The sequence below is a fragment of the Acinonyx jubatus genome, chromosome A1 (genome assembly GCF_027475565.1).
Source record: "Acinonyx jubatus isolate Ajub_Pintada_27869175 chromosome A1, VMU_Ajub_asm_v1.0, whole genome shotgun sequence".
NCBI lineage: Eukaryota > Metazoa > Chordata > Mammalia > Carnivora > Felidae > Acinonyx > Acinonyx jubatus.
In genome coordinates, this window is record NC_069380.1 from 145,384,911 (window position 1) to 145,398,811 (window position 13,901).

Below are 13,901 nucleotides of genomic sequence, written 5' to 3' on the forward strand. Positions count from 1 at the left end.
AGGGACGGATGCTTAACCAACTGAGTCACCTAGGTGCCCCTCTTCCTCTTTCTCAGGACTAGACTATGTCTGTCCGAGTAACATTTGTATCAAGATAACTTCTTAAAATTACCTCATACGCAATTCTAAATCAGCAGTCTGAGCACATTTTGCCAATCATTTTTCTAATCATACAATCTCATTCTTTGTAACATTTTGCTTGTACTTTCTACTCATATTATGCCCATTTGCTCATTTCACCTAGCTTTGTCTTCTTTGCCATACTATATTCTTCTCTCCTTCAAAATTATTCTTAATTTTTCCAGATTACTTCTCTGTACAGGTTTCGTTTTCCCCAAATATTTAATGTTTACTCATACTTGGTTTTACAGACATAAGGTACAGTTTATTTTATATGTGTGTCTAGTTTCACAGGTGTTGTTTAATGTTAATAATTCTGTATACTTACTATTTTGTGCTTCTAAGATTACAAAGTGCGGGCATTATATCAATTAATTCTTCTTTTTTCTATATATATAATATCCCTCATTGTATTATCAATTCTATCATGTTCTTTGTGAACTGAATAAATGTGGGATCTGCTAACACTGGGGGTTTTATAGATGGTTGTCTAATAGGTGGTTCACACTCATGTTCAATCACATTTCCTCTCCTACAAGAGAGTTTCAGACAGGTGTGAAGCCTGAGGAAGCTGAGGGATGCTTTGGGGAACCAGACTGCATCCAGTCAAAAGTAAATCTAACCCTAGTGAGCAGACAGCATATAGCGAGAGTATCTAAAACAGAGTAGGAGGTCATATGTGCGATGGGAAACAGCAAGTCCCCGGAAAAATGGTTCCACATCACATATCTGTATAGGAGGTATCATCTATATCCTGTGAGAATGTTGGGGCCCTGGAAGAGTCAAACCTCAGACGGTAGCATACTGTGTTACCTACATTTCCTGCCGTATGTAACATTTCCTTTAGTTTCCATAACTTTGCTATTAATGACATTCTATTTCATCTGTGTCTTTACACTTCTTTAGCCTGCTGCATTACTTCCCCCCTGAAAACCACAGACTCCTAAACCTTCTCATCTTCCCTCTCTCAGTTATCAGCCAAAAAACAGGAAATCATACTTGATTTCCCTTTACCCTCAAACTCTACATTCATTCTATCAAGTCAGATAAGTTCCCCTTAAAATTTAAATGGACTCTGTCCACTTCCTCTTATCTCCATTGCTATCACCCAAATTGAAAATCCCCTTTTCATTTCTCACCTGAATATTGAATACTTTTCTTAGATGATCCTCACTGGTCTCACTGCTTCTACTCCTGCCCTTCTAAAGTCAGTTCTCTTCAGAGTTGCCAAAAATAATTATTAATTCATGAATTCATTCAGTATCAATGCAGAGCTCAATCTCACGACCCTGATGTAGGGCTTGAAATCATGACCCTGGGATCATGACCTGAGCTGAAATCAAGAGTCTAACATCCAACCGACTGAGCCACCAAAGTAATCTTTTAAAAACACAGACAGTCAGATTACTCCTTCCTTGTGTAAAATCTCCAAAGACTTCTCACGACATTGAAAGCAAAGCACTGGTCTGGTATGTCCCAGGCCACGCCCACCTCTCCAACCTCAATTACAGTGTGTCCCTGACTTGTTCATACTCCATACTCCTCTGGCCAGTGTTCTGTCTTTTTCTGTAATATACTAAGTTTATTCCTGCATTAGGGCCTCAGTTTTGCCTTTCTCCACAGGAACTTACTTTGTGTGATTTATACTCTCCCCTTATTCAAGTATTTACTGTACCCTCAAGTCTTTAGAGAAGTGGGCCCTCTGACTATCCTGGCTAAGATAGTAACCCCACTTCCATTCACATACACACACACACACATTCACACACTTTTATCAGTTTTTCCCTCTTTTGGGTTTACTTCATGGCACTTTTCACTACCTGACATTATTATCCTTTTAAAGTCTTTGTTGATCAGCATCTTTTCCACCAGATAAAAGCTCCCTAAGAGTGGGGATCTGGTCTATCTTAATCTTCCCTCTATCCTCAGTGTTTAGCATGATGGCATGTGCTCAGTAAATTTTGGTTGCAGAAACTGTTATTATTCCTAACCATCTTTTCAGGATTTGAAAAAAGGCCTGATAAAGAATCTGAAAAAGGAAGTTCTGGCAGGGATGACTTTCTAAGAGTCAGCATGACAGGTTGCAGAGGCAGGATGTGATTTGGAGTTAGACTTGGACCTAGACTAGCTGGAATAGCAAGTCTGTCCAGAACTGGCTCATTGTGTGTTCTTGGGCACTTACCTCTCTAAACTTGTGTATGGTTTTTGTTTTCTCTCTCGACTTGTAAATAGCAATAATGATACCTACTTTTCACAGTTTTTGTAAAGATCAAATAGAGCTTCTATGAAAACCCTAGCATTCCGTCTACCACCGCAATTGGTTAATCCTTATAGGGCTGTAACCAGTCAGGGGCAATACTATGGTCAGGACATTGACCTTACTATGAGTTAAAGTGACAAGTATTAATTCAACAAAACAAAATGTTTGGATTTCAGCAAATGTTCATCCTTATGTTAGGAAGACCATACAATAGTATTTGGAATACTATTTGGAATATTTAATATTTACTGTACCAAGGCTTTGTTAAACCTTACATTTTAGAAAATTACACAAATTTTGAGCAGAGTGGACTAGTTTCCCATCGGATCAGAAACATCCACTGGCAACTGTAAATAGTTTCTCAATTTGCTATTCTCCATGGTTTAAGGCACATTTTAAAATTGTAATTATTCTACCCTAAACTATTAAAAGGGCTGATAAACTAATCAAAGAAATTCCAAATCCTTCCAGATAGGATTTAATCTCCCCCCCCCCAACTAAAGAAGCCAAACTTATTACTCTACAAATAGATTTCATTTTATATGACTCTAACTGAATATATAATATCTATTAAGTACATTTCCATTTATATGAAGATTTTACTGTGTTCAGTAAAATGTGCATTTCTAATCTTACTAGAGTCTCCTCCTAATTAAAGAGCATATAGCTCGTAGACTTAAAGAACTAAGAAAATGTTTTAAATTGTTTTAAAATATAATTTTTAAATAATAAAACCTTCCCATGCTTTCAGGGAAGAGTTTGTAACCTACTGTGTTTATCTTATTCCGAGGAACAGAAAGTGAAAGTGTAGACCTTCCATTTCTAAATAATCTCATATAGAAATATCATATCCATTAAGGTAACTTCAAAATTAAATTTCAGACCTTTATTACAAAAACAATAATGGGTATTGTTCATTAAAAAAAGTGCCGTTCTGTTAGGAAATCTCAGTTGAAGTCATAAGCATGGCCTGTGATTTAGAGCAGGAGTGATTAAGAGCTGGAACGGGTGATAGCTTTTTTCAAAAGAACTCTTTAATCATGATGACTGAAACTATTCGAAATTTGTGCAAAGGCCTCAGGAATATTATGCTTCCAACCATAGAGATTATTTGTGAGCAGTGACTATATATAAATATAAATATAAATTATAAATATAAGTATAAACATAAACATAAATATAAATATAAATATAAATATAAATATATTTTTTTTGAGAAAGGGGGGTGGATGAGCAGGGGAAGGGGCAGAAAGAGGGTAAGAGAGAATCTTAAGCAGGTACCAAGCTCAGTGTAGAACCCAATGCGGGGCTCAATCTCATCATGAGATCATGACCTGAGCTGAAATCAAGAGTCGGTCGCTTAACCGACTGAGCCACCCAGGCGCCACAATTGTTAATATGTTAAATGAAGAGACATTGAGGAATATGAAATAAACACCTCCTTCACTTACTCATTCATTCTCTCAGTCACTTAACACATTTGCTGAGTTCCAACTGTGTAGTAATCATGGTTCTGAAGGCTGAGATACAGCAGTAAAGAAAGAAGAATGCAGTACGTGTAAATAGATGTTCCGACTCAAGTGTAAAGTACATGTTTAACCCAAGGTGAATAATGCAAGATACACAAATATATCTCTCAGAACAAAAAATATTTTGCATATTTAACCTGTTTTTGGGGAATAAATCTTTTTTTAATTAAAAAAATTTTAATGTTTTATTTTTGAGAGACAGAGAGAGATAGAGCATGAGTGTGGGAGGAGCAGAGAGAGAGGGAGACACAGAATCTGAAGCAGGCTCCAGGCTCTGAGCTGTCAGCACAGAGCCCGACACGGGGCTTGAACCCACAAACCATGAGATCATGACCTGAGCTAAAGTTGACGATTAACCGACTGAGCCACCCAGGTACCCCTAAATCTTTTTTTTAAATTTTTAATTCTTTTTTTAAAGTTTATTTTGAGAGAGAGTGAATAAATGCAAGCAGGGGAGTGACAGAGGGAGGGAGAGAGAAAGAATCCCAAACAGGCTCTCCACTGTCAGTGCAGAGCCTGAGGCAGGGCTCAAACTCACCAACCATGAGATCATGACTTGAGATGAAACCAAGAGTTGGATGCTTAGCTGACTGAGTGACCCAGGTGCCCCTAAGGGGAATAAATCTTAAGTGGAATTAACAAAAGGCCAAAGTACTCAGCCAACCAATTTGACTGAAAAATTGGCCAATCTGGTTATATTACATCATATAAATTGAATTGTAGATAAACTGAAAGTTACTTTCTTGTTTTGTTTTGTTTTGTTGTTTGTTGTTTCTCTCTTTTGGTTGTAATGGGCGATGCAGCAGCTTAGAATTAACCAGACCAGCTTATATTGTGTTTGACTTTTCAAGCTTCAAATTCTAGAGCCCTAATAATTAGTGCAGCTCTATTAACCTGTGATAAATGATAATATTTTATTTGGTTCCAAAAAAATCTTTACTCCATTACGCTTAACAGGATTTTTCAATGTGCACTTTCACTATTCTTCCAAAAGCATGAAACTGCCATATCAATTGTCTGGAACTGTTAAATCACTTTGAGAAAGTCTTTGATCACATTTGTTGCTAAAAATTACAGACTCTCTAATGAAGCAAAATGTGAAACGAAATGCTACCTTAATCCAGGAGAAAAGAGAATGAAAGGAAAACTAAGGAAATTATTTTTCTGTCTGTGGGTCAGTTGGGGTCCTAGCTAACTCAAGAACAGATAAAGATACCTGTTTTCCAAATAACACTATCCAAATAACACTAGAATCCACATAACGCTAGATATTGAAATCTCCATTTTGTCTATAAATTTGCAGCTAAAAACAGAAGAAGGTTGGATGGAATACACAATGATCTCTGTACCATTGAACAGTTTTGTAGACTTGCTTCTCCTGGAGATTACAAAATAAACTGTTCTTATGTTATAGATGAATGAACCAGACACTTCAATGAGCTGAGTTGTGATTTTGGTATGTGGTACACCTGGGACCTAACAGGGATAGCTAGTGAGCATGGCTGTCTATGAAGTGGAAAACGCTATTTGTGAGTGAAGCAATATGGGCTCTGAAGGGCAATATTGAAGCTGAAGAAGAAAAAAAAACAGCTCTATTATAATACAATGGCACATTAGAGATGGATAAATGGTACAAGTCATCTGGGCCAATAGGGGAATGAGAAGGACTTATTACATACTAGGTGGCACAGTTTGGACAGAAATGCTAGACTCTGGTTCTTAGGCCAATATTTTTGGCACAGACCTGTACCTTCATTCTAGAACTTATTCATAAATTTATTTTCTAGATACAGTTCTAACATATTTTCAAAGATTACACTTAAGCACATAGTATCAATGAAATAAAAAAAAATATTTGATTCCTAAAATATAAAATTAAAAAAAATAATAAGAGAGTTTTTATGCAAACCATGCCTATTCCCCCAACAAAATTCTCAGTATCATAGGAAGAAAACCACTTGGCTGGGATGAAGCAATTAAGAATGTATACTATCGATTTATGGTGAAAAATATCATAAGAATACATGCATAGGAATATGGCTCTTTAGTATTGAAATAGTGTGAGAAAAATAAGATTTTCTTTTTTTTTTTTTACGTTTATTTATTTTTGAGACAGAGAGACACAGAGCATGAACAGGGGAGGGGCAGAGACAGAGGGAGACACAGAATCTGAAACAGGCTCCAGGCTCTGAGCTATCAGCACAGAGCCCGATGTGGGGCTCGAACTCACGGACCGCGAGATCATGACCTGAGCCGAAGTTGGCCGCTTAACCAACTGAGCCACCCAGGCGCCCCGAAAAATAAGATTTTCAACAGCACTAAAAACTCATCGAACTTATATCAAAAAATGAACCAGGCTCAGAAGCCTCTAAGTAACAAGATTCATATGAATAGCAGAAGTGCTCTTGAGAAGTAAATGTTAAAACTGTGGGAATAGCCCTGAGAGTTTTCATTTACAATTACAGCTTTTCTAGAGAAGAGCATTTTTTTCTATACCTTTGTCATCTCATAAATCTGCTTATTACCATGTGTGTTATGGTTTGTAGAGCAAATATGTTCTAAATGGTCTAAATGGTGTATGATGAGATTTCTAGCCAAAGGAGAATGTTTCAGCCAAAGTTCAGCCTCAGCCTGGTTTATTTGTATGCATACCAGAACCCTGGTTATCTCCAATAATTATAGCCCACCCCGCTTCTTTCTCTTCCTCCTCTAAAGCCTTATTCTGATCCCAGTGTTGTGAAATGCGTGGAAGTTTGTGTCCTGAATTTATATTCCCTATCGTATTTCATAGTGATAGGTGCTGTAATTCATGTAGTTCAAAAAACATTAATTGAGCATAAAAGCTTTGTATTAAGAGATATGAGATTCTAGATGATTTAAAAATCAGATGGTTATTAGAGCCGAAAAGGTCTTCCGATTATTTGTTCAGACTTCGTATTTAAAAACATAAAGAAAATGAGAATCTGCCTAAGATTTTTGTGCTTGTTGGTGGAGCTAAGATTGAAAGTGAAGTACCTTAAATTCTCATCTACTTTGCTTTGTATTATATACCTCAGTAGACCAGAATCCCCGAACTTCCCAAGCTTACTATTTTATAAGAAGGATAAATAGAATATTTTGTACTTGGCCCAGAGAAAAGCAGAGATACAAGATGCTATGGGGTTCAAAATATGAATGTTGAGACAAAGAAAAATTAAAACAAACAGACAACAAACAAAGAAGAGCAATGTGGATTTTATTACTATAAAGCTGTGGCCCCTCTAGTCTTTGCTATCTGCACACATGAAGTGCATTTGCTATAAAGTTAGTAGTTTCACTAAGACTGCCACTCTTCTTGCTGAAGGCTGTGCACTTGTTGCTACAGAAGCCAAAGAGTGAGTCAAAGGTGGGTGGTGTTCCCAGAGGGAATCAACCACATGAGGCTTAGATATCATGTTAAACCTTTTCATATATCTGAAGCCAAATTTAATCCTCTCAAGGATCCTGTGAAGTACCTACCAGATATTTTCTTTAAAAACTTATAAACAAACAGGTGAGGAAATGTTACCACAATATGACTAATTTGCCTATCTAGTGACAAAATTTGTGGGGAAGAATGTGAACTTACACTCTGACCTTACTGTTCAAAATTCTATGCCCTTTCTCAATTAAACCGAGGGGGGAAAAAAGTCTATGCCCTTTCCACAATGTCATCTTGTCATTCAAGCCTACTTAAAATTATTCAAAAATTTTCTTTACATGGAAATAAGCTGTGTGTGAGCCCTGCAGAAATTCAGCTTCCACACAGGCTGGTTGCCTGCAGGCACTGTAGGAGGGACACTGAATATGAGTGTTGGAAGATGCAGGCTTGAATCTTTCCTTTGTTTCTAAGTAGCCTGTAACCTTGGACCTGCTCCTTAACCATCATGAGTCTCCGTTCCCTCGTGTACAAAATGATGAGTATGATATCTCCCCAACATCTTCCACAGAGTTTTTAAAAGGATCAATGCAGAAAGCACTCAATAAATCTTTTCTCCATGGATGTTCTTACTCTCACATTTGCCCTCAGACACAAGTTAGTTGTACTGTCAAGATTTATAGTATTCTTTTTATAAATCTAAATTGCTGTACAAATATAAGGGATTCTATTATGTGTAAGGCTGCAATGCAGGGCTTTGCTGCTGGCAAATCTGTCCTTCTATTTGTTCTTCGGTATGATCCATAGAAAGGTTCAGTGAGAGTAATTATTATTTTTATTCACTGTAAAAACAGTTTCACTTTTCAAATGTATTAACAACACTTTGTGACTTGATGAGGTTCACAATATCCTGAGTTAATTTTATGAACTTGGAAGCATCTTTAATAGGGGGCTATATTTATTTACTTTTGTTTTTAAGGAAGCTCTACACCCAGTGTGGGGCTTGAACTCATGACCCTGAGATCAAGCTTCTATACCAGCCAGGTGCGCCTATATTTATTCTTGTGAAACTGTGTAAGGGTCAAAATAATTTTAAAATTCATGCTTTATCTTAAAATTTTAGGAATAGAAACACATTGTGGCACACTAGTGCAAATTTTATTTTTTTTAAAATTATGTTTTTAAAATAAATATGTAACACATGTGGGGACTGCATTCATTGGACAGGAAATACATAATGAAGCAAGACTTGGAAAAAATGACAGCATACACTCATTGAGTAGTAGGACATGAATTACAAATAGAACAAAGTGAATTCATCATGTCGTTTTCTTTTCAATGGTTACTTATTCTGTCATCTGTTAGTACTGATCATAAATTGTGTCACTTCCAAGAAAGGTTCTATATAAATCCAGAGGAACAAACAACACATTCCCAAAGAAGGTCTGTTTTAGTCCACTGAGTCATTATAGATGTCACTTTTCTTTGACCATCGTATGAAAAGTTGTCCATGGGAGAAAAAAAAAATCATTGACTTACTTGTGCATTTATTGGCCCAACTGTGCATATATTGGCCCTATTCTTCTATGTCTAACTAAATTCCTCCCCCTCTCTGGAGTCTGGCCACCCAAGTCCATAGTCATCTCTTTCTTTTGGGAGCTCTTCAGGTCTGGTTGTCTAAAGTAGGCAGTAGGCAATCAGCATAGAGTAACTTGCACTGTTTTGTATCTAAGTATAAATTCTGACTCTACATTTGGATGCGAGACTCTTACATCTGATGTTTCTCTGCAACCTTTGCCTCAACATGGCATCTGCTTTGTTAGATGACCATACAAATCCCTGATAAGATTTGTGAAGAACTGATATTTAAGAAACATTTCCGATATTTTAACTCCTGTTTCCTCAGGCAGACTAATTCCCTTAAAGGCAGGAGAGATGTTTGGTTTCTCTAATGTCTTTGGGTTTAGTACAATGATAGGCCAGAGGGGCATGAAGAAAATGCTCAGTGGATCTCTCCACAGCTGTCGTGACTCTCACATTTACCCTCACACTCAATCTTGTTCTACTCCCAAGAATCATAAAATGCCATCAGCACCTGGCTCCCCTCACTCCTTGTGATGTGCTATGTCTTAGTTGGAATAACCATAGAAGTTCATAAATCACCAATGCAAAGAATTGGTGAGGTCTTCCGAGGCTAGCCTCTCTCTGGTGGTGTTAGAGAGTCATTAACTCTGGAATTACAAAACTTCAAAAGCTCAAAAGGCAAAGGGAAAACTCTGACCCTGGGGCTGATTCTAATATGCACTGCAAAAACTCTCATTTCTCTCTTGAAATGTGAGAGAGGAAAACAACACAGGGTGCCTAACATACTTTTCTTGGGCTTTTAAGTAATTACTTGTGAAGGGCTGGATATGGAAGACCTATTTTCATCCTATTTCCTAGCAACATAAATTTGAACAAGAAGCCCAAAATGGGCTAATCAGGCTGGTTCTAACTGAACCCTTGGTTCCGTTCCTGAGTTGTTGGAAGTTGTGTTCTAATTTAGTTCTAGCTTTCTGGTAAGACTGTCCTGGGAGGTCCTGGGACTGCCCCACAGAGCACTGGTCTTCCAAAAGAGCTCTGCAACCAAAGGGCTCATTGGCCAAGTTAGTATGGGGGAATCCTATAATTAATGGCCCTTCCTGAAGATTCATAATGAATATTAGTACATTAACATGCAGATTTAACTTTGTGCAAAAAAAGAAAATGCTTTCCTTTTATGATCTCATGTATTTCTTCTAGTATTAGCCTTCTAAAGGTAAGATTTTATAAAATGCTGTATTAATACATATAATATACCTTTTTACTGTGATACATAGAGAGAGACATTTCTTAGATTCTAAAAACAGATCTTACCCTCATCTGAGCCTTATATTCAGCTACTAATTGCTTTAATAATTTAGGAGACTTGGACAGATTGGGAATGACTCAAATTTATATTCACCCAAAGGAAATATGGATTAAGAAGATTGCTTTCTTATGGGCCATTTCTCCAGAGATAGTTGCCTGAATTAAGGAATAAAATGTCAGGTCAAACTAATTTCTTATTACAATCTAGCAATCTAAATGGCAGCCATTGAGGTAAGTCCAGAGGGAGTTACATTTACAAGGTAACAGGTTTATTGACTACTTAAAATCAATCCTTCTTCACATCTCTTCAACAGTTAGAGAATAATTTTTACTGGGTTAAAGAGGTCATTCTCTTTTAAAGAAATTTTGACCCTCGATATGGCTAGCTTTGCAGAGGGATGTAAAAGTTGGTTACACAGACACACAGACACACAGATACACACACACACATACTACAATGATATTTGTCCCAATGATCTATCTATGTAACTACCTACTTCTCTTAGCAAGAACAGTAAAATTTGATAAGAAACATCTAAATATATACATATCATTTCCCCTTCCATAACATAGCTGTATTAGACAAATATCTAATTCTCTTTTGCATTTCCTTACTAGAAGTAAAAGCTACATAAGTACGCCACTAAACAATCTTTAATATACAGACACGTACCTGCCAATAATATCTACTTTAGGTAGAATAAAGACAAACATTACTTGATACTAAAAAAAGAAGGAAAAGTAAGTTGAAGAGAAAAAATGTCAAATAGAAAAAATGCATTGAAACTGAACATAAAAATAAAATTGGGAAACAATTCAATTTTTTAAATGAGCTTAAGAAATGACTGGCAAATCCATTCTTTATATTTTAAGATGCAGTAAAGTGTGGAAATTACTTATGCTTTTATGTCATGCAGCAATGTATGAAGTAAAACATTAAGTACCTCCTGCAAATATCTAAGTTTATTTTAATCTTGTATGAATTTAAGAACAATAGATATTGGGGACCATGAATGTAGTCTAGACACCAGTAAAATACCACAAAATCTTGTCCTTCAGAATAGTATAACTATTAAGCAATATTTTGACATAAATATTCTACTGATTCAACAATTTTTAAATTACACAGAAAGTTTAAGTATAGATTATTTGCCTGCACATTGTTCCACATAGCCTGTAATAAGATGCTTAATATAAATGTAAAAAATTTATTTGGCTACTTAGACTGTATTCAAATTTGACTCTGAAGAGAGGCGTTCTTTATGAAAAAAAAAACAAAAACAAAAACAGCTGTGTGTGTCAAGGTTCCTATTAACCTGTCTTATTAGGCCTTTTCTCTTTATATTATACTGTGGACCTAATCACTAACTGACATAAGCAAAATGGCAAATCATCCCATTGTCAACAACAACGAAAAAACCTTGAACAATTATTTCAATATATAAATCACTTGCAAGATTACAGTTCAAATGATACAATAGCACTGCTCAATTTAAATCACATCTTTCTGTAATGCTGAAAAGCAGATTAAATTTGAATAATTAATTTTAATGTTTTCCTTTATATGTGGTTCATTAAAATTTTACTTGTTCTGAGCAATTAATGATGGACTATAACCCAATTTCCAGGATTTAGAGATTATTTCCACACAGATTAGCCTTGGTGTTTATACCAGGCAAACCTTCTTAGAGGCAATGCAAAATTTGTAACTATACTTCACTTCTAATTGGCCTGACTCAGGCATGCTATAACTAAGCAGACCCTTTATGGTATTCTATTCTCAAAGATATTGTACTATTTTGTGGAAAATATCTTTTGTTAATTAATTTTCAATCACTTCTAAAGTACAGTGCAGTCCTTTGACACTACTCCTAATAGCCTACTTAAAATTAAATATTATTTAGCATAGCCAAAAAAATGTTTTAATAAACTTTCCTTACCATCAGTATTTCATTTGCCGTTTCCTTCTGTCCTGTAACACCTCTTGTTTTCAATCATTTATTCATTTATTTAAGGACTATGTGCTAAGATAGGTAGATAAAAAGAAAGAGAGATAGATACAGAGATACAGAGATGGATGGATGGATGGATGATGATGGATAGATAGATAGGTAGATAGAAAGATAGATAAATGATAGATAAATAGATAGATAGATAATAGATAGATACGTAGCCCTGAGCCAGACACTCTTCAGGATATACATGTTTAAGTTCAGAACTTGGTCCCCTAAGAAGTTTACAGTATTGCAATGGTGCCATAATATAAAGCAACATGGTAAAACCTGGAGTAGGAAGAAAGGAGATTGAACAAGGAGTCAAAATCTCTTGGCTTTAATCGTGAATCTGCTACTTGTAGCTGTGAAATGCTCTAAGCTCCAAGTAGCAGAGAAACCCCATCAAGAATGACTTAAATACTCACTGAAATTTATTATTTCACACAACATGAAGACTTAAAATGGATTAGCTCCAGGGTTGGTTAACTAAGGAGCTCATGAGTATCCCCAAAGTCACAAGTCCTTCCCAATTCTTTTCACTCCACCATCTTCAGAATATTGATTTTGTCCTTCCAAATAGCTTCCTTCAGTATCCTAAGATGGCTGCCACAATTACCTGCCACATCATATGCCAACACATCAACATTCAACATTATTCAGCAAAACCACATTTAACTAAAGAAAAGTTGTCTTTTACCTTATAACCAAAGACAAAAGACTGGGCTGTTGCCACCATGAGTTTACTATATGTCCCCTGCACCCTTTGCCACTTCACTAAACTGGATTAATAAGATTTTCTCAAAGAAATTCTAACTGAGCAATGGCTTGTTAACTTAGACTAGTTGCTTGATAAAGATGAAATAAATTTTGTTCTATGAGAAGTCCTAATACCTTGCTACTCAAAGTGTTGTCCCTGGACCAGTAACACTGACATCACCTGAGAGCTGGTTAGAAATGAAGAATGTATGTCCTCACTTCAAGACATACTGACTCAGAATCTGTATTTTAACAAGATGCCTAGGTGACTCAAGTGCACATTAAATTTTGCAAGGCATTATTATTCTAATAAACCCTACAGATATTTTGAATCCAAATATTTCATTAGAATTATGCTACCATTGATATTTTCATAAGAAAGCATTTTCTGAAGCAAATTGCATTGAGCCAACTTAATTTTTAATAAATTTTAAAATGTTTCCTTCTTTTTTATTTTCTTCCCATTATTTTATTTGATCAATTCTTCTCTAAGTAAATTATATAACACAGATTCAATTCACTCACCCTCTTTTCTTTTGTATATAAAATTATATTTAACTTGTGCCTACTATGCCTCTTTTTTTGGAGGGGGAAAAGACATTTCGACTAAGTTCAGTTTTCCTGGCTTAAATTTACCATCTTTAACTTTTGTTAAAAATATTTTATTTCCATTAATATTTAGTCAATACAAATTTTACTATTTTTGGTTTTAGCCACTGACAACTTTATTTTTGATTATTTCTAATTGATAATAATTATATTTTCATTTAATAATGAAAATAAGTTTCATTATTTAAAAAAAAACAACTCCAATACTGATCTTCAAACCAATTAAATAGCTGCAGCTATCTTACAGTAGTGGTGTCTACTAAGGTCTTAAATTTAAAAAAAAGGTCTTAACATTTAGGTTCAAAATGGCTCATGTAAGAACATCTTGCTTATCTCTGATATCCTTT

General features: G+C 35.6%; 1 protein-coding gene across 2 annotated transcripts in view; it reads right to left on the reverse strand.

Annotated features, from left to right (window-relative positions):
* Positions 1 to 13,901, reverse strand: part of EDIL3 (EGF like repeats and discoidin domains 3) — a 410,169-nt gene that overhangs the window by 59,690 nt on the left and 336,578 nt on the right. The window lies entirely within an intron of this gene.